This window comes from Scyliorhinus canicula, chromosome 15 (genome assembly GCF_902713615.1).
Source record: "Scyliorhinus canicula chromosome 15, sScyCan1.1, whole genome shotgun sequence".
Taxonomy (NCBI): Eukaryota; Metazoa; Chordata; class Chondrichthyes; order Carcharhiniformes; family Scyliorhinidae; genus Scyliorhinus; species Scyliorhinus canicula.
The window spans coordinates 144,823,400-144,848,765 of NC_052160.1; the positions used below are offsets into that span (position 1 = coordinate 144,823,400).

The following is a 25,366-nucleotide window of genomic DNA, read 5'->3' on the forward strand; positions in this document are numbered from 1 at the left end:
GAGACATCGACTGAGACTAAAAATGCGGAAAGTACTTGTTTCAATTGGTAAGTGTGATTTTAAAGAAAAGCGCAAGGAAGATCGAATCTGTACTTATATATTTTTTTGGCTGTATAGATTGTTACAGTGAGATGTTGAGAAAGATTTGCTGCAAACAACAAGCAGTAATTACTTTTGTTCTATGGCTCACTATCTATAAAACATGTTAGATATAATTTAGTAGCTTATTGAGTAGAAAATTGTTTGCAATACTTTGTCCAAAGTAAAATTGTGAATCCCAGATGCTACGATCCATGAGTATACATTGTGTTAAATATAAACTGCAACCTAACGTTTGATTGCTGTTTTGCAAAGAAATACTATTAGCTGTAGTGGGATAAAAACTGCATTAAGAATGGAAGAGTTTACAGTGTATTTTTTAGTGTAAATTGTCTGCCTCAGTCAGAAAATCAATGTACAGAATCATGAATTAAGAGGATGTACGGACAATCCCTCACTGTCCTCTCTGTTCCTGATCTGAGCTGCTTCACAGGCGGAAATAACAGAAGTCAGGCAAATTAATGGAAACAATCTAATGGAGGATTATAGTGACTGGCAGTGTTGTTGGTTGTCTGTGATTAGACACAGTCCAAGCTCCCTTGTGCCGAGGTGTATATTGGGCAGTGGGCAAACAAGAGGCTCCAATTTGTTACAGGGGAGACTATTTTCTTTACCAAATACATAGAGATGAGCTGTATAGATACATTGCAGTGCATGAGATGGCTTGTTCTGGTCAATCCAATTAATCATCAAATATAACAACCATACAACAAATCTTTCATAACCTCAAAGTCAATTTACTAGTAGCACAAGCAGGGTTTTTTTTAGAGGTTGTGGTGGGAGGGGGATAGTTTGGATATGAGTTTGCCAGATCAAATAAAACTGCTTCTAAATCCGGGAGTGTGGTGGTCACATTACTGGACTAGAATTCCAGAGCCATTGACTAATGATCCACAGAGTGTGTTCAAATGGCAGTTTGTGAATTGAATATATTCTCTCTTTGGATATGGGTGATGTTGGCAAGGCCAACATTTATTGACCCATCCGAATTGCTCTTGAACTGAATGTCTCACTCAGCCATTTCAGAGGGTAGTTGTGAGTCAACCACATTGCTGTCACGTTTCAGCCCAGACCAGGTCAGGACAGCAGATCGCCTTCCCTGAAGAACATTAGTGAATCAGATGGATTTTACAACATTTGACCGACAGTTTCATGGTGGCCATTACTGAGACTCTGGGTGGGATCCACCAGCCCTCCTCCACCCCCCAGTCGCGTGTTTGTCGGCAGTAGAAGAAGGCGCACCGTTCGCTGATGGCGAGATTCTCTATTCCCGCTACTATCAATGGGAATCCCATTGAAGCCGCCCCACACCATCGGGAAAGCCATGAGGGAGAGGTCCATTACCAATGGACCAGAAAATCCTGCTTCCAGAGAAAGGCTGGAGAATTCCGGCCTATATTTCAATTCTCCAGCTCAGTGAAGAGAGAACTCTGGAAAAAGTTTCTGAAAGTGACTGAATTATCAGATTTTCATAAAAAACGATTAATGTCCATGAGGGGAGAAAAACCAACTGCCCGTACCCAGTTTATTAGTAACTCCAACAAAAACAGAAAATGCTGGACAATCTCAGTAGGTCTGACAGCATCTGTGGAGAGAGAATGTTTCTCTCGAAACGTTAGCTCCCCTCTCTCTCCACAGATTCTGTCAGACCTGCTGAGAATGTCCAGCATTTTCTGTTTTTGTTTCAGATTCCAGCATCTGCGGTAATTTGCTTTTATATTTGTAACTCCACCAGCGTAGTTAAACCTTAACTGCCTTCTGAAGAGGCCTATCGAGTCGCTCCGTCCCATCAAAAACTACACCACATAGTGGTTGAAGAAGGCCAACCACAAGTAAGGTTCAAATATAAAAGTCAATTAACGTCACAATTCACTGCCGGAAATGCAGGAAACAATTTTGACGGTCCATTCCTGGAAAGCAGAAAAACAGAGTTATACATCTCTAATTCATTAGCACTATTATCTACTGCAATATCCAGGTGGACATTTAGAAGCACACGTCTGGCTTCTCTGTTATGGAACTAATTAGTTCTTAAAGAACATGTTTGTGTGTGCTGCCCAATCATGTAAGATGCTACACATTAATCGTGGAGAGATGGCGGTGAGTGCGATGGTTTTACATCCAAGAAACCCTTACCTGCCGACACTATACCTCTCTGCACTCAAACCAATCACCTCTTCATTGGCTGAAATCGCCTTGAGATGTCTGGTAGCCATGAGAAGCACGATATAAATGCAAATCTTTGTGTTTTTTGTCATGAACTTCATGCTTGCTTTCCTTTGCTTTATTCTAGTCGGCTGCGTCCTGTTGTTACATCTACAAGTGGGTGAGTGACATTATTGCTGCCAAGTGTGTCTGACCATTGCGATAATGTCTTGTTTCCCAAAGATTCTCGATTTTATTAAACAATCGAATCGAATCGAACTACACATTTAGTCATTCATTTTGAAAAAGCTAAAATAGAGGGTGAAAGCCTTAATGCAAATCCTTTTACTTTCTGCTTTCAGGGACAGCTTTCAAACTGTTTTGTTACTTTGCGAACTGGGCCCAGCACAGACCAGGAATAGGCAAGTTTATGCCTGAGAACATTCCCCCTTGCCTGTGCACCCATCTAATCTATGCATTTGCCAACATCAATGGTAACAACAAGATTGCTACCAAGGAACTGAATGATGAAATTCTTTACAAAACATTTAATGGTCTCAAGAAAAAGTGAGTAGACGTGTATTTCATAACAGCTCATTTGTCAGATGATGGTTTTCTCCAACTATGGTTTCAGTGATGTCTCTGCCCACCCCTCGACGCCCTTCCCAATCCCTCTTTTGCCCCCAAATCATGATTCCGCGCAGTGAGTCCCTCCAGGGCTGTCGAATGGTATCACATCTGAATCTGAAGCTATTCATACCTGGAATAAAATTTTCCAACGAGAGTCATTAGATTACAACCAAGAGAAGGAATCCTGTCCAATTCTGTACCTTGTGAGCTGTGGTTGGGTTAGGCGGAATACTTACTGCGAAATCACAAGATTCCAAGTCCGACCACCCAGGGCTATTCTGAGGGAACAGCTGCACCGTCTAGGGGGGGTGGTGGGGGTGGTGGGGGGGGGGGGGGGGGGGGGGGGGGGGGGGGCACCTTCCAGAATGCGACAGATTTGTGATACTATACCAAAGAAGAACAAGATGTGTCATCCTGGTGTTCTGGGCAATTATCAAAAGTCACAAAACCAGATGATCTGGTTTTAAATCCCTCACCCTCAACACATTGTCCAACTTTCAATTGTTCGCTTTGTCTGAGATTAAGCCAGTCTATTTGCAATTTTGGTGTCATATTCAATCCCGAGGTCGGTTTCTGATTTCATATTCATGCCCCCCGTACTCACTGACCTACATCGACTCCCAGCATCTTGATTTTTAAATCATCATCTTTGTTTTCAAATCCCTTGACGGTCTCGTCCTTCTCTATCTAATATGGGCGGCACGGTAGCACAGTGGGTAGCACTATCGTTTCACAGCTCCAGGGTCCCAGGTTCGATTCCCGGCTTGGGTCACTGTCTGTGCGGAGTCTGCACGTTCTCCCCGTGTCTGCGTGGGTTTCCTCCGAGTGCTCCAGTTTCCTCCTACAAGTCGCGAAATGCGTGCTGTTAGATGAATTGGACATCTTAATTCTCCCTGTGTACCTGAACAGGTGCCGGAATGTGGCGACTAGAGGATTTTCACAGTAACTTCATTGCAGTGTTAATGTAAGCTGACTTGTGACAATAATAAAGATTATTATTATTATCTCCTGCAACCCCACAGCCACCCAAGATATCGGCTGTCCTCTAATTTTAGCTTCTTGTGGAACCCCGATTTTACTTATCTTGTCTTGGCCCAACCCCTGGAATTCTTTCACTATGACTCTCAATCCCACTTTCCTCTGTGACATTCCTTGAAACCTCTGACTAAGCTTTTGGTCACCTGGCTGAATAACTCCTTCCGTGGCTCAGTGTTGTGCTGAGTTTCCTAATGCTCCGAGGAATCACCTGGGGATGTTCCATTGCCTTAAAGATCCTGTAATTATGAGTTGTTGGTGTGCAGACCAGCTAACTCCATCTCTCTGTTGAGGCAATAGAGTGAGGGGTTGGTGTCACAGGGCAGGGAAATGCTGCCAGGGAAAGGAATTGAAGGTCCGGAGACCCATCTCACACCAGGTCCAGGAGGGTCTCCATCCCTTGTAGCTCCTCAGACCCCTCCTGTTCCATTGGCAGAGTCGTGTCCCATCTTGTCCCACTCTCCAAAACCCCCCCTTAATTCAATGCTAAATAGCCCCTTAATTGGAAAAAAAAAAAATTGGGTACATTAAAATTATTTCAAAAATGTATACATTCCCTCGGTTCTGGCATCATCCTTGAGATTTTTTTTAACATTGTGCATTTGAGTATCTTGTGAAAAAATAACAAGTGAAACTGAACAAAGTCCATCATGTCAATTCACAACAAAACTTGCAAGTACCACATTATGCAAGATTTCAAACTTGTCAAGTAAATCATTAAAAAAACTTGTTTAAACATTCATCAGGTACCAGGATCTAGTTGGATGACTCAAGGATCTAAACGGAAGAGAATGTATTAACATAAAAAGTGAAACATGTAGTTGTTCTGACGCCAGGTTGGTAAGAATTTAACCCACAGAGCAGGCTGTATATTTACCTGGTCAATTATTCTGGAAAACAAATCTGGTAGTGCTTCACTGCAGAATTTCGGTGGTCTGCGACACTGAACTAAAATAGCAAGAACTGTAGTCGTGCAGAGAAGGTGGGATTGCTCCGTGCACAACTTTATAAACTGAACCCAAATCATTACCTTCAGTTCCTGCATTGAATTAAATGACTGTAGTAATACAGAAGGGACAATACCAATGTAACAACACTTCAAGAATTCATAAAGTCTCTTCACACCATTCACAGAGTAGCAACGGTACTCTGTAAACCCCAATAGTTATCTCTCAGATTATCTGGTCATTTACCTCATTTCCCTGCAGTTTGTGGGAACTTACTATCCACAAAATGGCCACCATTACAACTGCGGGCATACTTCAAAAGTAGTTCATTGGCTGTAAAGCACCTTGGAACAGCCTGAGGTTATGAATAGTAATACCATAAGACTGTAGGTCATAGGAGCAGAATTAGATCATTTGGCCCATCGAGTCTGCTCCGCCATTCAATCATGGCTGATATTTTCTCATCCCCATTCTTCTGCCTTCTCCCCATAGCCCCTGATCCCCTTATTAATCAAGAACCTATCTACCTCTGTCTTAAAGACACTCAGTGAATTGGCCTCCACAGCCTTCTGCGGCAAAGAGTTCCACAGATTCACCACCCTCTGGCTGAAGAAATTCCTCCTCAGCCCTGTTTTAAAGGATCATCCCTTTAGTGTGAGATGGTGTCCTCTAGTTCTAGTTTTTCCTACAAGTGGAAACATCCTCTCCACGTCCACTCTATCCAGGCCTCGCAGTACCCTGTAAGTTTCAATAAGATCCCCCCTCATCCTTCTAAACTCCAACGAGTACAGACCCAGAGTTCTCAACCGTTCCACATACGATAAGCTCTTCATTCCAGAGATCATTCTTGTGAACCTCCTCTGGACCCTTTCCAAGGCCCGCACATCCTTCCTTAGATACGGGGCCCAAAACTGCTCACAATACTCCAAATGGGGTCTGACCAGAGCCTTATACAGCCTCAGAAGTACATCCCTGGTCTTGTATTCTAGCCCTTTTGACATGAATGCTAACATTGCATTTGCCTTCCTAACTGACAACTGAACCTGTATATTAACCTTAAGAGAATCTTGGAACAAGGACGCCTAAGTGCTTTGTGTTTCTGATTTCTGAAGCCTTTTCCGATTTAGAAAATAGTTTTGGCCTCTGTTCTTCCCACCAAAGTGCATGATCTCACACTTTTTCACATTGAATTCCATCTGCCACTTTTTTGCCCTCTCTCCTGGCTTGTCTGCAGCCTCTCTGCTTCCTCCTGCCTCCCTACAGATCTTTATATCATCTGCAAACTTAACAACAATGTCCTCAGTTCCTTCCTCCAGATCATTAATGTATATTGTGAAAGGTTGTGGTCCCAGCACAGACCCCTGAGGTACACCACTAGTCACCGGCTGCCATCCTGAAAAAGACCCCTTTATCCCCACTCTCTGCCTTCTGCCAGTCAGCCAATCCTCTATCCATGTCAGTACCTTGCCCCTATCACCATGGGCCCTTATCTTATTTAGCAGCCTCCTGTACGGCATCTTGTTAAAGGTTTTCAGGAAATCCAAATAGATCACGTCCACCGGTTATCTTTTATCTAATACCCTGAAACCTTCTCAAAGAACTCTAACCGATTTGTCAGACACTTGACAAATCCATGCTGACTCAGCCCTATTTTACCATGCACTTCTAAGCTCTCCGCAATCTCAGCTTTAATAACGGACTCTAAAATCTTATCAATAACCAGCCTATAATTTCGTGTCATCTGTCTCGCTCCCTTCTTAAACAGTGGTCTTACATTAGCCACTTTCCAGTCTCTGGGACCCTTCCTGCCTCCTGTGATTCCTGAAAGATCATCACCAATGCCTCCACAATCTCCTCAGCAACTTCTTCAGAAATCTGGGGTGTAGTCCATCCGGTCCGAGTGATTTATCCACCTTCAGGCCTTTCAGTTTCCCCAGCACCTTCTCCTTAGTGATGGCCACTGCATTCACCCCTGACCCCTGATTCTCTTGTAATTCTGGTACGCCACTGGTGTCTTCCACCACGAAGACTGATGCAAAAGTACCTATTCGGTTCCTCTGCCATTTCTTTGTTCCCTATTGCTACTTCTCCAGCCTCATTTGCCAGTGGTCCAATGTCCATTCTTGCCTCCCTCTTACCTTTTATATGTTGAAAAATCTCTTCCTATCTTCCTTTATATTACTCACTAGCTTGCACTCATATTTCATCTTCTCCCCCCTTATTGCTTTTTTAGCTGTCCTCTGCTTGATTATAAAGGCTTCCCAATCCTCTGGTTTCCCACTAATCCTCGCCACTTTGTATGCTTTTTCTTTAGCCTTTATGCTGTCCTTGACTTCCCTCGTCAGCCATGGATGCCTTGTCCTCCCCTTAGCATGTTTCCTGTTCCTTGGGATGAATTTCAATTGTGCCTCCTGAATAACTCCCAAAAACTCCTGCCATCGCTGTTTCACTATCTTTCCTGCTCGGCTCCTTTTCCAATCAACTCTGGCCAGCTCCTCCCTCATGTCTTTGTGGTTACCCTTATTTAATTATAATACCGTTACATCTGATTGCAGCTTCTCCCTCTCAAACTGCAGGGTAAATTCTATCATATTGTGGTCACTGCTCCCTAAGGGTTCCTTCATCTTAAATTCCCTAATCAAGTCTGCCTCATTACACATCACCAAATCCAGAATTGCCTGTTCCCTAGTCAGCTCTGTCACAAGCTGCTCCAAAAACCATGTCTTAGACATTCCACAAATTCCTTTTCTTGGGATCCGCTGCCAACCTGATTTTCCCAGTCCACCTGCATATTGAAGTCCCCATGATTATTGTAATATTGCCTTTTTTAAATGCCTTTTCTATTTCCTGATTTATTTTCTGCCCCACATCCTGACTACTGCTAGGGAGCCTGTACATAACTCCCATCCGGGTCTTTTTATATTTGTGATTCATCAACTCTACCCACAGAGATTCTACACCTTCAGATCTTGCGAGTGGTCACAATGTAGATCACGGCCACACGGGGAAGGGTCCAGTCTCGCACGGCTAAGTGAGTTTAAGGACCCACTTACCAGTTCTTGTGCCTGCTCTGATAGCCACCTGGCATCTACAGGCCTCGCTGAGGACCCCCAGCCAGCTGACATTCACTTTTTTTTTAATTTAGAGTACCCAATTATTTTTTCCAATGAAGGGGCAATTTAGCGTGGCCAATCCACCTACTCTGCACATTTTTGGGTTGTGGGGGCGAAACCCACGCAGACACGGGGAGAATGTGCAAACTCCACACGGACAGTGACCCAGAGCCGGGATCGAACCTGGGACCTCAGCGCCGTGAGGCGTTTGTGCTAACCACTAGGCCACCGTGCTGCCCTCAGCTGACATTCACTACTTGTCCCCACAAGTACACAAACTGGGACCAGGTGGAACGGTAGCTGGTGGGGGGCTCTGCCAGGCAGTTAGAGGCCTCTGGGTGGTTGGCCTCCAGGCAGGGTGGCACCCTGGCTCGAAGGGTGCCTGCCTGGCACCTTGACACTGCCACCCTGGCAGTGCTACCTGGGTGCCAGCCTGGCAATGCCAGGGTGCCTGGGTGGCACTGCCAAGTTAACAGGGGCACTGCCAGGGTGCCGGTCTCGCAGTGACAAGATGCCGTGGAACTAAAAATGCTGAGTGCCTTTAGATAGCGGAGGTGTTCCCAGCGCTTCTGTTAATCCCATCCAGAACGGAAGCTTCTTTTTAATCAGATCACATCCTCTATACTAGGCCGACCATTATTCTCAATGTAATATCCATATCTCCTCCTGGGCGGGATTCTCCATCCCACACCACCCTCCGACCCCCCCCCCCCCCCCCCCCCCCCCCCCCCCCTCGGCCGGGTCGGAGAATCCCGGGGAGCGGAGTGAACCCGCCCTGTCGCTCCGACCTTGGCTGCCGAATTCTCCACCGCCGGTTTTCAGGCAGAGGCAGGGATCACGTTGTGCTGGTCGGGGGCCGTTGGCAGCGCCCCCCCCCCGACAATTCTCCGGGTCCTGATGGGCCGAGCGTTCCTGGCGAGTCCCACCAGCGTGAAATGGACATGGTCCATCCCGGCGGGACCTGGCTTGTCGGCCGTCTAGCGGGGTCTTCGGGGGGACGCGGGGGGATCCGGCCCTGGGGGGGGCCCCCATGGTGTCCTGGCCCGCGATCGGGGCCCATCGATCTGTGGGTGGGCCTGTGCCGTGGGGGCCAGCTTTCCCTTCACGCCGGCCTCTGTAAGGCTCCGCCATGGCCGGCGCGGAGAAGAAACCCCCTGGGCATGCACAGGAAACACGGCGGCGGTTCTGCGCATCGCTCCATATCCTTCTTGCTTTGTTGCTCACTGAGGGTTATTTTTGCCTCCAAGATTGGTGTTGAAGTTAAGTTATTTGTTGAAGGAAAGGATTGAAATGATCGTTTGCTTTTTTTCTGACAGGAGACCGCAGTTGAAGACACTCCTGGGTGTTGGTGGATGGAACTTTGGGACAGAAAGGTAATCCCGACACAGGTATAGACAGACAGGTCCCTCCCTCTGATCAGCCAGATACATCAGGTGGTGGGGTTCCCAGGTATCTGCTGCTCTTGTCCTTCTAGATCAGTGTTCTTCAAACATTTTTTCTGGGGACCCATTTTTACCAATCGGCCGACCTTCGCGACCCACGCTGGCCGACCTTCGCGACCCACGCTGGCTGACCTTTGCGACCCACGCTGGCTGACCTTCGCGACCCACGCTGGCCGACCTTCGTGACCCACGCCGGCCAACCTGAGCAACCCACCATTTTCTCTAACCTTGGGCGGGATTCTCCCCTACCCGGCGTGACGGGGGGTCCCAGCGTAGGGGAGTGGCGCCAACCACTCCGGGGTCGGGCCTCCCCAAAGGTGGGGAATTCTCCGCACCTTTGGGGGCCAGCCCCGCGCCGGAGTGGTTGGCACCAGAATACTGGCGCAAAAACCCGGCGCCCCCGGCAGTAGGGCTGGCCGAAAGGCTTTCGCCGGTCGGCGCATGCGCCGGTGGTGATGTCAGCGGCCAGCTGCCGCTGACGTCACCACCGGCACATGCGCGATGTGGATTTCTCTTCCCCTTCCACCATGGCGGAGGCCGTGGCAGCCGCGAAAGAGAAAGAGTCTGAGCGGGGGTGCCCCGATCGCGGGCCTGGCCACCGTGGGGGCACCCCCCGGGGTCCAATCGCCCCACGTCCCCCCCCCCAGGACCCCGGGGGCCCGCTCGCCGCCGATCCCGCCGCCACCAGAGGTGGTTCAAACCTCGGCGGCGGGAGAGGCCTCCCAGCGGCGGGACTTTGGCCCATCGCGGGCCGGAGAATCGCCGCAGGGGCCTCGCCGATCGGAGTGGCGTGATTCCTGACGCCGACACTTCCCGGGTGGCAGAGAATCTCTGCCCCTTGTTTGCTGCTGACAAAAATGGAGGAAATGGTTTTGGGTCCCTTTGGCCCTCGTACACACTCCTCCAATGGAACCTGTTGGATGAAGGTGAAGCTTTCCGGTGTCGGAAAGTATGGAGTCTCCATCTGTCCAAACTTCTGCATTTCTCCCATAACATTTTATTAAATAAAATCACCCCCGAACTTGTAAAAAAAATAAAATGAATAAAATAAATGAATAAAAAATGGTTACAGAGGAACAGTACACAGATGAGCATAGAAATACCATTGTGAAAAGGGTAATGCAAGAATGAGTATGACTAATCATGATTTGCATTCCTTTTATTCCATTATAGATGGAGACAGGAACATTACACATAAACTACTTACTTAATTGCACCTTTTAAAATTACTCCAGGTAATCAAGGAACAATGAAGTGAAATGGTAAATTATGCATGCACAAGCGAGCAATTAAACTGCGACCGTTTAAAAAATTAGTGGCCGCACTGCGCATGCGCGCCGGATCATCGGCATGCATGCGGAATGCAGCCAAATTTTTTTACATGTTCGCGGCCATTTTAATGGCCGTTTGCAGCCGGCGTTATTAAAAGCCAGCTGCTGCGCGGGGATTTGTGTGATCGGGAACGCCATGAAGGACGGCTCCGCAACCCTCCCGAAGCCCCCCCCCCCCCCCCCCCCCCCCCCGCGACCCACCCGCGGGTCACGCCCCCGAGTTTGAAGAACACTGTTCTAGATGGTAGTGGTTGTGGGTTTGGAAGGTGCTGCCTATGGAACCTTGGTGAGTTACAGCATCTTGTAGATGGTACACACGGCTGCCACTCTGTGTCGGTGGTGGAGGATTTGAATGTTTGTGGAAGGGGTGCCAATCAAGCGGGGCTGCTTTGTCCTGGATGGTGTCGAGCTTCTTGAATGTTGTTGGAGCAGCACTCATCCAGGCAAGTGGAGAGTATTCCATCACACTCCTGACTTGTGCCTTGTAGATGGTGGACAGGATTTGGGGGTCAGAAGGTGAGTTACTCTCCGCAGGATTCCCAGCCTCTGACCTGCCCTGGTAGCCACAGTATTAAATGGCTGGTGTAAGGGCCCTTCCTGTTAATTTCCTTATTTCCCATTTTTTTACTTTGGCTGTTATCTGAATGCTGAATGCTGAATTCCTTTAGGCTGAAAAGGGAAGAAAGGAACTCAAAAGCTACAATAGCTTCGAACAGCAGAACTCAGACTTTCTGGCACCCGAGAGATTGATGGGACTTGGTTCGATTGGTTGGCTGTTGGCCAATGAATTGGCCAAAATGCCACATTCTGCCTGGTAACAGGCGGTGATTGGATCTTGCTTGGGTGGATGATTTTCAGAGAGCAAGGGAAGATCCCTTGGAGTCCTGGAAACTCAGAGGAAGGAAGCTGCTCTCTCTCTCTCTCTCTCTCTCTGCTCTCTCTCTGCTTTCTCTTTCTTTCTCTCCCTTGTATTTTCTTCCGAAAGGTTGCATCGCTGAACAGACTCCTGACTGAATCGACAATGGAAACCTTGAACTGAAAGCCTAAATTGATTCAAGGTGCTATAAGACAACCATCTGAAACAATTACTTTTATCCTTTCTACCCAGTATTTTACCCCCTCTTCTGTCCTCTGTGTTTGTGTGTCTTGTGATTTCAATACAGCCCAGGACCTGAGTCTGGGTCAGTCGAGTTCGAAGTCGCTGAGTGTGTCAGCGGTGGTGAGAGAGTTCAGGGGTTTTACGGAGCACGTGGCGAGGAGTGGGGGGGGGGGGGGGGGGGGCTGGAAGTGTCCGAGGGAGGTGAAGGAGTTTTCATACTTCCCCCAGGTGCACTGGGTGCCTTCCCGGATTTTTCTGTGATGGACAGAACACTGCTGGTGGGTTTGGGGGTGGGGGGGGGAGGTCCAACAGCCTCAGTGGGGATTAGATGTGGGGCAATTGGTGGATGACAGAGTGCGTGAGCGGGTGACGGCTGCCACTCGGGCCTATGTGGAGTTGAACGACACGGGTAGAGGTCACAACTGCCACGCTGTGGGAGGCACTGAAGGTGGTTGTCAGGAGGGAATTTATTTTAATCCGGGTGCACAGGGAGAGGGTGGAGTGGGAGGAGAGGGCAAGGATTGTAGAGGAGATTCTGAGGGTGGGTCAAAGACACTCGGTGGTACCGGAGGAGGGTTGTTAAAGGAGAGGCTCCATATTGAATTTGGGGCAGTTGTGGAGGGTCAGAGGGGCAGTGTACGAGTACGGGGAGAAGGCAGGTAGGGTGCTGGCCCATCAGTTGAGGAAGCAGTCGGTGGTGAGGGAGATTGGTAGAGTGAGGAACAAGGGGACTGAGGTGGTGACAGATCCAGAGGAGGTAAGTAGGGCATTTGAGGCCTCTATAGGAGGCTGTATGAGTCAGAGCCCTCAATGGGGGAGGGGGAGGGGGGGATGCAGCAGTTCCTGGCTGTGTTGGAGTTCCCCAAGGTGGAGGGGGAGGGGGAGGGTTCAGGGCTGGGGCTCCAATTGGGCTGAAGAAGGTGATGGACAGTAAGGGTGTGATGCAAGCAGGGAAGGCCCCGGGGCCGGATGGGTTCGCAGTGGAGTTTTTATAAAAGTTTGATGCGGTGCTGGACTCACTGCTGGTGAGGACGTGCAATGAGGCGAGGGAGAGGGGGAGCTGCCCCCGCCAACACTATCACAGGCTTCCATCTCCCTGATTGTAAAGAAGGAAAGGGGATTGTGTCAGCAGAAGCCATCCTTTGTAACCTGGGACATCGGTGCAAGAATCCTACAGCAAAGTGACCTTCATTCAACCTTTTTTGGGTACTTCAAAGTCTTTTATCTCAACAATGTCAGGAATAATGCTGTAAGAAGTCTTACAACACCAGGTTAAAGTCCAACAGGTTTGTTTCAAACACGAGCTTTCGGAGCACGGCTCCTTCTTCAGGTGAATGGAAAGGCTTGTTCCAGAAATGTTTATATAGACACAGTCAGAGATGCCCCGGAATGCGAGCACCTGCAGGCAATCAAATCATCAAAGATGCAGAGAGAGATGTAACTCCAGGTTAAAGAGGTGTGAATTGTCCCAAGCCAGTTCAGTCGGTAGGCCTCTGCAAGTCCAGGCTTGTTGGTGGGGGCCGAATGTAATGCGACATGAATCCCAGATCCCGGTTGAGTCCGCATTCATGCGTGCGGAACTTAGCTATAAGTTTTTGCTCAGCAATTTTGCGTTGTCGCGTCTCCTGAAGGCCTCCTTGTAGAATGCTGACCCGGAGATCAGAGGCTGAATGTCCTTGACTGCTGAAGTGTTCCCCAACTGGAAGGGAACAGTCCTGCCTGTTGATAGTCGCACGATGCCCGTTTATTCGTTGTCGCAGTGTCTGCATGGTCTCGCCAATGTACCACGCTTCGGGACATCCTTTCCTGCAGCGTATGAGGTAGACTACATTGGTCGAGTCGCACGAGTATGCGCCGCGTACCTGGTGGGTGGTGTTTCCACGTGTAATGGTGGTGTCCATGTCGATGATCTGGCATGTCTTGCAGAGATTACCCTGGCAGGGTTTTGTGGTGTTGTGGTTGCTGTTCTGAAGGCTGGGTAATTTGCTGCAAACAATGGTTTGTTTGAGGTTGCGCGGTTGTTTGAAGGCCAGTAGTGGGGGTGTGGGGATGACCTTGGCAAGATGTCCATCCTCACTGATGATGTGTTGGAGGCTGCGAAGAAGATGTCGTAGTTTCTCCGCCCCAGGAAAGTACTGGACGACGAAGGGTACTCTGTCAGTGGTGTCCCGTGTTTGTCTTCTGAGGAGGTCGGTGCGGTTTTTTGCTGTGGCGCGGTGGAACTGTCGATCAATGAGTCGAGCGCCATATCCCGTTCGTACGAGGGCATCTTTCAGCATCTGTAGGTGTCTGTTGCGCTCCTCCTTGTCTGAGCAGATCCTGTGTATACGGAGGGCTTGTCCATAGGGGATGGCTTCTTTAATGTGTTTCGGGTGAAAGCTGGAGAAGTGGAGCATCGTGAGATTATCTGTGGGCTTGCGGTAAAGCGAGGTGCTGAGGTGACCGTCCTTGATGGAGACGAGTGTGTCCAAGAATGGAACTGAATTTGGAGAATAGTCCATGGTGAGTTTGATGGTGGGATGGAACTTATTGATGTCATCGTGTAGTCGTTTCAGTGATGTCTCGCCGTGGGTCCAAAGGAAAAAAATGTCATCGATGTATCTGGTGTATAGCATCGGTTGAAAGTCCTGTGTGGTGAGGAAGTCCTGTTCAAACTTGTGCATGAAGATGTTGGCATATTGAGGTGCAAATTTGGTCCCCATGGCTGTTCCGTGCGTCTGGATGAAGAATTTGTTGTCGAAGGTGAAGACGTTGTGGTCTAGAATGAAACGGATGAGTTGCAGAATTGCGTCTGGAGATTGGCAGTTGTCGGTGTTGAGGACTGAGGCTGTTGCAGCAATGCCGTCGTCATGGGGGATGCTGGTGTAGAGTGCCGAGACATCCATTGTGACGAGGAATGTTCCTGGTTCAACTGGTCCATGGGTGCTGAGTTTCTGTAGGAAGTCCGTCGTGTCGCGACAGAAGCTGGGTGACCCTGTGTGAGAACCTCTCTGGCCACATCAAGGGCATCTTGAAACCCATCGTACAAGGTACATCTATAAGACGAACTTATAGCTAAGTTCCGCACGCATGAATGCGGACTCAACCGGGATCTGGGATTCATGTCGCATTACATTCGGCCCCCACCAACAAGCCTGGACTTGCAGAGGCCTACCGACTGAACTGGCTTGGGACAATTCACACCTCTTTAACCTGGAGTTACCTCTCTCTCTGCATCTTTGATGATTTGATTGCCTGCAGGTGCTCGCATTCCGGGGCATCTCTGACTGTGTCTATATAAACATTTCTGGAACAAGCCTTTCCATTCACCTGAAGAAGGAGCCGTGCTCCGAAAGCTCGTGTTTGAAACAAACCTGTTGGACTTTAACCTGGTGTTGTAAGACTTCTTACTGTGCTCACCCCAGTCCAACGCCGGCATCTCCACATCAGGAATAATGCTGTTCTCAGACAAGCCTATTCAGCTATACTTTCATTAATCCAATCAGGAGGTCTGTATGTACACCCAGAACATAGTTTGGACAACATTAAGGGTTGGTTAACAAGTGGCATTTGATAAATGCCAGGTGATTACTATCGCTGATGAGATAGCTTTATTACCTTCCGCCATTACAGTTATAGATTCAGACTGAGAAATGTTGGGTTCAAAAGTAAGTATCAATACTTTCTTTAAATCACTCAACAGTGTAGGATAATCAAATTTGAATAATGAATTAGATTTTTTAAAAGCTATTTGCTTTTTAAGGATATGTTCTCATAAAACACACCATTGTGTGCAGTTTTGGTCTCCTTCTCTGAGGAAGGATGTTCTTGTTCTCGAGGGAGAGCAGCGAAGGTTTACCAGACTGATTCCAGGGATGGCGGGACTGTCATATGAGGAGAGATTGACTAGGTAAGGATTGTTCTCGCTGGAGTTCAGAAGAATGAGGGGGGATCTCAGAGAGACTTATAAAATTCTAACAGGACTAGACAGGGTAGATGCAGGGAAGATGTTACCAATGATGGGTGTGTCCAGAACCAGGGCTCACAGCCTGAGGATTCAGGGTAAACCATTTCGGACAGTGGTAAAGAGACATTTCTTCACACAAAGAGTGGTGAGCCTGTGAAATTCATACCACAGGAAGTAGTTGATGCTAAAACTTTGAATATATTCAAGAGGCAGCTGGATATAGCACTTGGGGAGAATGGGATAAAGGCTATGGGGAGAAAGCAGGATTAGGCTATTGAGTTGGATGATCAGCCATGATCGTGATTAATGGCGGAGCGGCTCGAAGGGCCAAAAGGCCTCCTCCTGCTCCTATCTTCTATGTATGCAGTGGGTTTTGAAAGAGTTCTCATTGATTCACTTACAATTTTCATTCCAGAAAGAGATAACTTTTAACCTTAAAATATTTTTTAAATGTCTTGAACCAGATAAAACCTTTTCATTAATTCGCTCGCCCTCTCAGATTCACCGCCATGGCGTCTGCCAGGAAGAACCGTTCAATATTCATTAATTCAACGATTGCATTACTTAGGAAACATGATTTTGATGGTTTAAATTTAGACTGGAAATATCCCACTTCGAGGGGAAGTCCAGCCGAAGACAAAGAGAGGTACACAGCTTTGATTACGGTGAGTAACGCAACTTTCAAATACTTTCTGCCGTTAACTCCATTTGCACTCACTTTTCTCGGTTATAGTTCCAAGGGAAAAGCAATCCTCCAGGAGCGTTTCCCTGCAAACATTCTTCATATGAGAGGTTTGTTGTGGGAAGACAAATGATTAGGATTTATTAACAATCTATTGGGACAATTAGCCACTAATGTGAAGGGATTTTGAATCTATTTAGTGTAGTTCAGTATATTAAAGCAATTTTCATAAAGATGCCAGCTGATGTGGCACCATTTACAGCAGTCGATATAAGGCTGATGCAATATGTTCCAGTTAACCCAGATTTCAGGGATCTTAAACAGTTGTTCTAAAACACAGGGCGAGGTTCTCCGCAAATGCGGAGAGTCGTAAAGGCTGCCGTGAAACCGGCCGTGTTTCACGGCAGCCTTCACGCCCGTTCCCGGGACACGATTCTCCCCCCCCCCCCCCCCATCAGAGCTAGGAGTGGGACCCCGGGAATCACGGCGTCGCGGCCTTAACGACCGTCGTTAAGGCCGCGCGCCAAGCCGGCTCCAAACCGCGCATGCGCGGGTGACGTCATCACGCCATTGATGGAACCCGAGCATGCGCGGTTCCGCATTTCTCCACCGCCGCCCGACAAGATGTGGCGGCTTGATCTTGTCGGGCGGCGGAGGGGAAATAGTGCGTCCCTTTTGGACGCAGGCCCAACGATCAGTGGGCACCGATCGTGGGCCTGTCCCCTGCCGAGCACAACGGTGGTGCTCCCACCCCAAACGGGCATCCAGCGCCCGTTTTTACGACGGCATCGAGCAGGTGTGTTTGCTGCCGTGAAAAAACGGGCGTAAAGGCCCGGCCGCTCGGCCCATCAGCCGTGGAGAATTTTTTACGGCGAGCGGCGATTCGTGACGTGGGTTGGGCGAGGGGGGGGAGAATAGCGGGAGGGCGTGAAAAATGTCGGGAGGCCCTCCCGCTATTCTCCCAACCAGCGTGGGGGGCGGAGAATCGCGCCGACAATCTACGGCAGTCAGCATAAAGGTTAACAAACATGTTTTTCTAACTCAACCTAAGGACCAGACACATCTATGGGGTCTGGCACTAAGTAGGGAGGTTAGGGAGGGTGGTGGAGAGAGTGAATGTTTAAGGTGTTGGATGGTGGGATGGTCAAGAGGGATATTTTGTCCTGGGTGGTGTCGAGCTTCTTAAGTGCTGTTGGAGTTGCACTCATGCAGGCAAGTGACAAACATTTTATTTGATATGTTGTGTGTCTTGTAGATGGTGGGCAGGCTTTAGGGAGTCACGAGGTCAGTTATTTACCACAGGATTCCTAGCCTCAAATCTGCTCTTGCAACTGTAGTATTTATTTTTCCTCCATTTCAGTTTCTGGTCAATGGTCCCCACCTCAGTCCTTATGATGCAGGGAAGAGGGGGCAGCTCTTGGCACAGTGGTTAGCGTTGGGACTACGGTACTGAGGACCCAGGTTCGAATCCCGGCTCTGGGTCACTGTCCGTGTGGAGATTGCACATTCTCCCCGCGTCTGCGTGGGTTACACCCCCACAACCCAAAGATGTGCTGGTTAGGTGGATTGGCCATGCTAAATTGCCCCTTAATTGGAACAAAAATAATTAAGTACTCCAAATTTATATTTTTAAAAATGATGGCGGGAAGTACATTGATCCATCAGAATTTGGGCCTAGGACTCAATACCGAGGAATCCCTCCCGTGAAGTACTTGGCCCCACCCTGGAGACTGATCCCCCTGCCCCCCCCCGCCCCCTCCCCACCAGGACGGCCACCGCTGCCGCGCATCGTGCTGTCACCAGGGGGAACCATACGTGAACCACACTGGCGGGAACTCGGCTGGTTGACTGCGGAGAATCGGTGCGGGGCCCTCTTTCAACGGCCCCCAACCAGCGAGTGGTCAAGCGAGCGTGCGAGACTGGCGCTGATTCTCTGGTCGCTGGAGAATCACACCCCGGCGTCGGACCCGTTCACGGGTCTGAGGCCCCATTCTCTGATCCCGCGCCGAGCGCCATTTTGCCGCGGAAGCTCGGAGACCCCCGGCCCACATGTTGTGTCGAGGTGACGGGTCCCAATTCATTGCAAGAGCATTTTCACTATTTTGCTAAGTTGTTTGAGGTCTACTTCAGAGTGAGCGTGCAACAAACTGCTTAGTCAGCAAAAGTAAGCTCCCTTCTCAACAGATGTTTGGTTTTCCAATTTTTTGTTGGACAAGCACTATGAGAAAGATTTCCATTTGATCTTGTTCGGAGTCAAATAATCTTGGGGCTGGATTGGAAAAGGATAACAAAGAAATAAGAATTTCACAAATTATTGGTGCAAAAAGGCATTCCTGTTTGACAACACTACTGATTTCAGAATGGCCTACTTATTTCCAAATAAAATGGATCGTAGCTTTTGCACTACCGTGGGAGGTTTAAATCGGATTGAGGATGATTGGGGGAAAGCTGCAAAACCAGAACAGGTGCTTACACCTGCAGAAGTCTTTTTACCGGGGGGCACTATTTCTAACACAATGTGCCCACCATATGTACTTCTATGTTCACTGGCTCGGAAAACTGACATTAATATTTGAGCAGGAAAGCCCTTATATTCATCAGATACTTTATTGTAATTAAATCTGTGAGGCACTATAAAAATAAACATGGGTTTTATTCAAAGTCCATATTTTATACTTTCCCACCCTAGGAATTAAAAAAAGCCTTTCAGCAAGAAGCAGAAAACACGCACAAGGCCAGGTTATTGCTTACAGCAGCTGTGGCAGCTAACAAAAAAAGAATTGATGCCGGTTACGAGATTGAAAAAATTGTTCGGTAAGAGTTAATGTTTTCAGTACAATTGTTCTTTTTCCTCTTGTGATGAATGCAGAAATTTTACATATTATAACTCATATTTGTGACAGTATTGGTATTAAAAACCCTGGTTCAAAGTCAAACACGCAGTGTGTCTGCTAAAGCTGTAATTACAGAGTCGTAAAAGAATGAGGTAATTGGTTTAGCTCAGTGGGCTAAACAGCTGGCTTGTAATGCAGAACAAGGCAGCAGCATGGGTTCAATTCCCTTACCGGCCTCCCCGAACAGGTGCCGGATTGTTGAGGCTAGGGGCTTTTCACAGTAACTTCATTGAAGCCTACTTGTGACAATAAGTAGATTATTATTATTATTATTATTTATTGTTTCTAACCATTTACTTGGTTATAGATAAAGGGATAATGGGATGTTGTTATGATAGCTGGAGATTCCCTGGAAAGTAAATAATTTTTTTAGTCCTAACTAAGAAAGTCATAGAACTTAATGGGATACTGATAATGAAATTAATGGGAGGAGCCAGGTCTGTCTGTAGTTTTGGCAGTCTGTTAAACGATTTTAAATTGAACAGCAGTTTTGCCAAATGCTGTTAGGTTGAACAGAAGTGTACTGGATCTGCTCTTGAAAGGATCTCTCTCCAAATGTCTCTACACAGGTAAGCTAGTAATCTGTTTTGTTAACTTTATTTATAAGTAGCATTTGAACTGTTTTGGGTTGCTTAATTGGAGTTACTAGCAAATATATGTTTTTCCTTTTATTTAAGAACTATTTAATGTTAATTGGTAAGCTATTTCAGTGATGTTAATGTGGTTAATTCTGTGTTTAAATTAAAGTTTGTTTTAACATAAAATATACCTATTGGTCAGAGTCCTTGCTCCTGGGGTGAAGAATCCTTTCCTCACAGTTTTACAAATTGAAAAATTGTTTTGGGTCTGGTCCAGTATCTTAACACAATTTTCACAATAGCCTCTAGGCCCAATGTTTAAAAAAAGCCCCATCAAATCTAATCAACCTTTGAAGGATTTTATTTGAATCCAGACTGGACAAACCATTTTCTTTACTCAAGAAACTTAAGTGAGGAGTGAAGGTCATAAAGCAGGGCAGGCTGGGAAAGAAAGAAATTTGAAATTTGGTGATGACGAAATAGAATTTAAAGGTTTTCATAGATTATCATAGAATTTACAATGCAGAAGGAGGCCATTCGGCCCTTCGAGTCTGCACCGGCTCTTGGAAAGAGCAGCCTGCCCAAGGTCAACACCTCCACCTCATAACCCAGTAACCCCACCCAACACTAATGCCAATTTTGGACACTAAGGGAAATTTATCATGGCCAATCCACCTAACCTGCACATCTTTGGACTGTGGGAGAAAACCAGAGCACCCGGAGGAAACCCACGCAGACACGGGGAGGATGTGCAGACTCCGCACAGACAGTGACCCAAGCCGGAATTGAACCTGGGACCCTGGAGCTGTGAAGCAATTGTGCGATCCACAATGCTACCGTGCTGCCCTTATAATAACCACTTATTGTCACAAGTAAACTTCAATTAAGTTACTGTGAAAAGCCCACAGTTGCCACATTCCAGCACCTGTTCGGGGAGGCCGGTACGGGAATTGAACCCGTGCTGCTGGTCTTGTTCTGCATTACAAGCCAACTGTTTATCCCACTGTGCTAAACTAGCCGCTGATTGAAGTTGTGACTTCTAAGAGGAAGGGACAACTGAGCAAGTAAAGATTTCCATAGTTTTGCAGCCTTGGAAATAAATCACAATGAATTATTTTGATTATACCAACAGATCTTCAGCAAATTGGATTATAGAGTATCTTTCACTTAATAAAACATCCAAAGGTGCTTCACTTGAGTATTATAAAACAAAATATGGAGATATATTGGATGAAATGGCAAAAGGTTTGGTCAAGGAGGCATATTTAAGAGGCATCTAAGAGAATGAGGGAGATATACGGAGAGGTTTAGGGAAGGAATTCCAGATCTTCTGACCCAGAAAACTAGAAGCACAGTCCCCAGTAGTGGAATGATCAAAATTAGGGGATTGAATCAGGATTGAGTAGTTCAGGCAACCTGAAGGGATTTGGAGCTGGAGGAGATCAGAGATTGGAGGACGAGGTTAAGGGCGTAGACATCAGCGAGTGAAATAGCTGACAATGACGAGCCATTCACTACAGGAGGAGGAGGGAGGACACCTCAGTGAGAAACAGAGTGAGGCAGCAAATTAGAATTCTAAAACCAAGGCAAAATGGGAAGAGAAGAGGGTTGCTGGGAGGCCTCAATGTTGACGCTGGACCCCATGAGGTTTCACGGCAATCAGGAAACCTCCTGCTGATTACCACGGACCATCACCCCCAGCTGACGAATCCTCCACACCACTTGTGAAGCACCGAGGGGCAGCAAGGGCACCATGCCCATCACCAAGTGTGGCTCGATAGCATCACCAATGGCTGAACTAGCAGAGTCCTGAGGACATATTTGCCAGATTCAGCCTATGATAAATGATAAAGGAACCAAAGACCTCACCCTCATCAATCTATCTATCACAGGTGCATGACAGTATTGTTGAAATGACCGCCTGACAGTCCTTATGAATGATGTGGAGATGCCGGTGTTGGACTGGGTGGGCACAGTAGGAAGTCTTACATCACCTGGTTTGCACTGGAGTGTTGAGCTTGTGGCATTTGAGTGCTACAGTGAGAGTTTGGTGACTGAGGGAGTATAAATGTTCATTTTTATTTAAAGTCTAGTATTTCTTTTATTTAGTTAATTAACTTAAAAGTTGCTGTTTGGTCTATAAGAAGGTGAATTTTGAATCAGCTTTAAACAAGGTTCTACTTGTAGGTACTTGCAGCTGGAGCTTGTTAATTAGTTAATTGGATTAGGCCAGTTTTCAGAGGCAAGAGTCACAGCATAAATAGGAGCTAGTTACAGTGCAGACTTTGTTTGCACTGGAGTGCTGAGCTTGTGGCATTTGAGTGCTACAGTGAGAGTTTGGTGACTGAGGGAGTGCTGAGCTTGTGGCATTTGAGTGCTACAGTGAGAGTTTGGTGACTGAGGGAGTGCTGAGCTTGTGGCATTTGAGTGCTACAGTGAGAGTTTGGTGACTGAGGGAGTTAGGTGAGGAGGGAGTAAGGTGCTCCTTGCATTTCATTTCCTATATTTATCAAAGAGCGTGAAGGGAGCCAGGAGTTTAGAGTACAGCTGACTGGAAGCAGAGTCGGAGGGCGGAGGTCCAGTTGGTCCACGGGGCAGCTAATTCTGTAAAGTAAGAGGGGATGGAGGCTAGGGCAGTTGCATGCTCCTCCTGTAGGATGTGGGTGGTGAGGGATACCACTGGTGTCCCCGCTGACTATACCTGCGGGAAGTGCACCCAACTCCAGCTCCTCCGAGACCGTGTTAAGGAACTGGAGCTGGAGCTGGATGAACTTCGGATCATCCGGGAGGCAGAGGGGGTTATCGAGAAGAGTTACAGGGAGGTAGCCACACCAAAGGTACTGGACAAGAGTAGCTGGGTTACAGTCAGGGGAAAGAAAACTAACAGGCAGACAGTGCAGGGATCCCTCGTGGCCGTTCCCCTTCAAAACAAATATACCGTTTTGGATGCTGTTGGGGGGGATGACCTACCGGGGGAAGGCCCCAGCGGCCAGGTCTCTGGCACTGAGTCTGGCTCTGGGGCTCAGAAGGGAAGGGGGGAGCATAGAAAAGCAATAGTAATAGGAGATTCAATGGTTAGGGGAATAGATAGGAGATTCTGTGGTCGCGAGCGAGACTCCCGGAAGGTATGTTGCCTCCCGGGTGCCAGGGCCAGGGATGTCTCGGATCATGTCTTCAGGATCCTGAAGGGGGAGGATGAGCAGCCAGAAGTCGTGGTGCACATTGGTTCCAACGACGTAGGTAGGAAAAAGTGTGTGGAGGTAATAAACAAGTTCAGGGAGTTAGGCTGGAAGTTAAAGGCCAGGACAGAAAGAGTTGTCATCTCTGATTTGTTGCCGGTGCCACGTGATAGCGAGGCTAGGAATAGGGAGAGAGTGCAGTTGAACACGTGGCTGCAGGAATGGTGTAGGAGGGAGGGCTTCAGGTATTTGGATAATTGGAGCGCATTCTGGGGAAGGTGGGACCTGTACAAGCAGGACGGGTTACATCTCAACCAGAGGGGCACCAATATCCTGGGGGGGAGGTTTTCTAGTACTCTTCGGGAGGGTTTAAACTAATTTGGCAGGGGAATGGGAACCGGATCTGTAGTCCAGCAACTAAGGAAGACGATATTCAGGACGCCAAAGCACGTAGTGATGCAGTGGGGAAGGTAACACTGACAAAGGGGAGTACTTGCAGGCAAGGAGATGGGTTGAAGTGTGTATACTTTAATGCAAGAAGCATCAGGAATAAGGTGGGTGAACTTAAGGCATGGATCGGTACTTGGGACTACGATGTGGTGGCCATCACGGAAACTTGGATAGAAGAGGGGCAGGAATGGTTGTTGGAGGTCCCTGGTTATAGATGTTTCAACAAGATTAGGGAGGATGGTAAAAGAGGTGGGGGAGGGGGGGGGGGCATTGTTAATTAGAGATAGTATAACAGCTGCAGAAAGGCAGTTCGAGGGGGATCTGCCTACTGAGGTAATATGGGTTGAAGTCAGAAATAGGAAAGGAGCAGTCACCTTGTTGGGCGTTTTCTATAGGCCCCCCAATAGCAGCAGAGATGTGGAGGAACAGATTGGGAACAGATTTTGGAAAGGTGCAGAAGTCACAGGGTAGTAGTCATAGGTGACTTCAACTTCCCAAACATTGAGTGGAAACTCTTTAGATCAAATAGTTTGGATGGGGTAGTGTTTGTGCAGTGTATCCAGGAAGCTTTTCTAACACAGTATGTAGATTGTCCGACCAGAGGGGAGGCCATATTGGATTTAGTACTTGGTAATGAACCAGGGCAGGTGACAGATTTGTTAGTGGGGGAGCATTTTGGAGGTAGTTACCACAATTCTGTGACTTTCACTTTAGTTATGGAGAGGGATAGGTGCGAGCAACAGGGCAAGGTTTATAATTGGGGGAAGGGTAAATACAATGCTGTCAGACAAGAATTGAAGTGCAGAAGTTGGGAACATAGGCTGTCAGGGAAGGACACAAGTGAAATGTGGAACTTGTTCAAGGAACAGGTACTGCGTGTCTTTGATATGTATGTCCCTGTCAGGCAGGGAAGAGATGGTCGAGTGAGGGAACCATGGTTGACAAGAGAGGTTGAATGTCTTGTTAAGAGGAAGAAGGAGACTTATGTAAGGCTGAAGAAACAACGTTCAGACAGGGCGCTGGAGAGATACAAGATAGCCAGGAGGGAACTGAAGAAAGAGATTAGGAGAGCTAAGAGAGGGCATGAAAAATCTTTGGCGGGTAGGATCAAGGAAAACCCCAAGGCCTTTTACACATATGTGAGAAATATGAGAATGACTAGAGCGAGGGTGGGTCCAATCAAGGACAATAGCGGGAGATTGTGTATTGAGTCTGAAGAGATAGGAGAGGTCTTGAACAAGTATTTTTCTTCAGTATTTACAAACGAGAGGGGCCATATTATTGGAGAGGACAGTGTGAAACAGACTGATAAGCTCGAGGAGATACTTGTCAGGAAGGAAGATGTGTTGCGCGTTTTGAAAAACTTGAGGATAGACAAGTCCCCCGGGCCTGACGGGATATATCCAAGGATTCTATGGGAAGCAAGAAATTAAATTGCAGAGCCGTTGGCAATGATCTTTTCGTCCTCGCTGTCAACAGGGGTGGTACAAGATGATTGGAGAGTGGCGAATGTTGTGCCCCTGTTCAAAAAAGGGAATAGGGATAACCCTGGGAATTACAGGCCAGTTACTCTTACTTCGGTGGTAGGCAAAGTAATGGAAAGGGTACTGAGGGATAGGATTTCTGAGCATCTGGAAAGGCACTGCTTGATTAGGGATAGTCAGCACGGATTTGTGAGTGGTAGGTCTTGCCTTACAAGTCTTATTGACTTCTTTGAGGAGGTGACCAAGCATGTGGATGAAGGTAAAGCAGTGGATGTAGTGTACATGGATTTTAGTAAGGCATTTGATAAGGTT

The 25,366-nt window shown here is 47.6% G+C and overlaps 1 pseudogene; it reads left to right on the forward strand.

Moving 5' to 3' along the window:
• LOC119978664 overlaps nucleotides 1–25,366 on the forward strand; it is a 54,469-nt pseudogene continuing 29,103 nt past the window's right edge.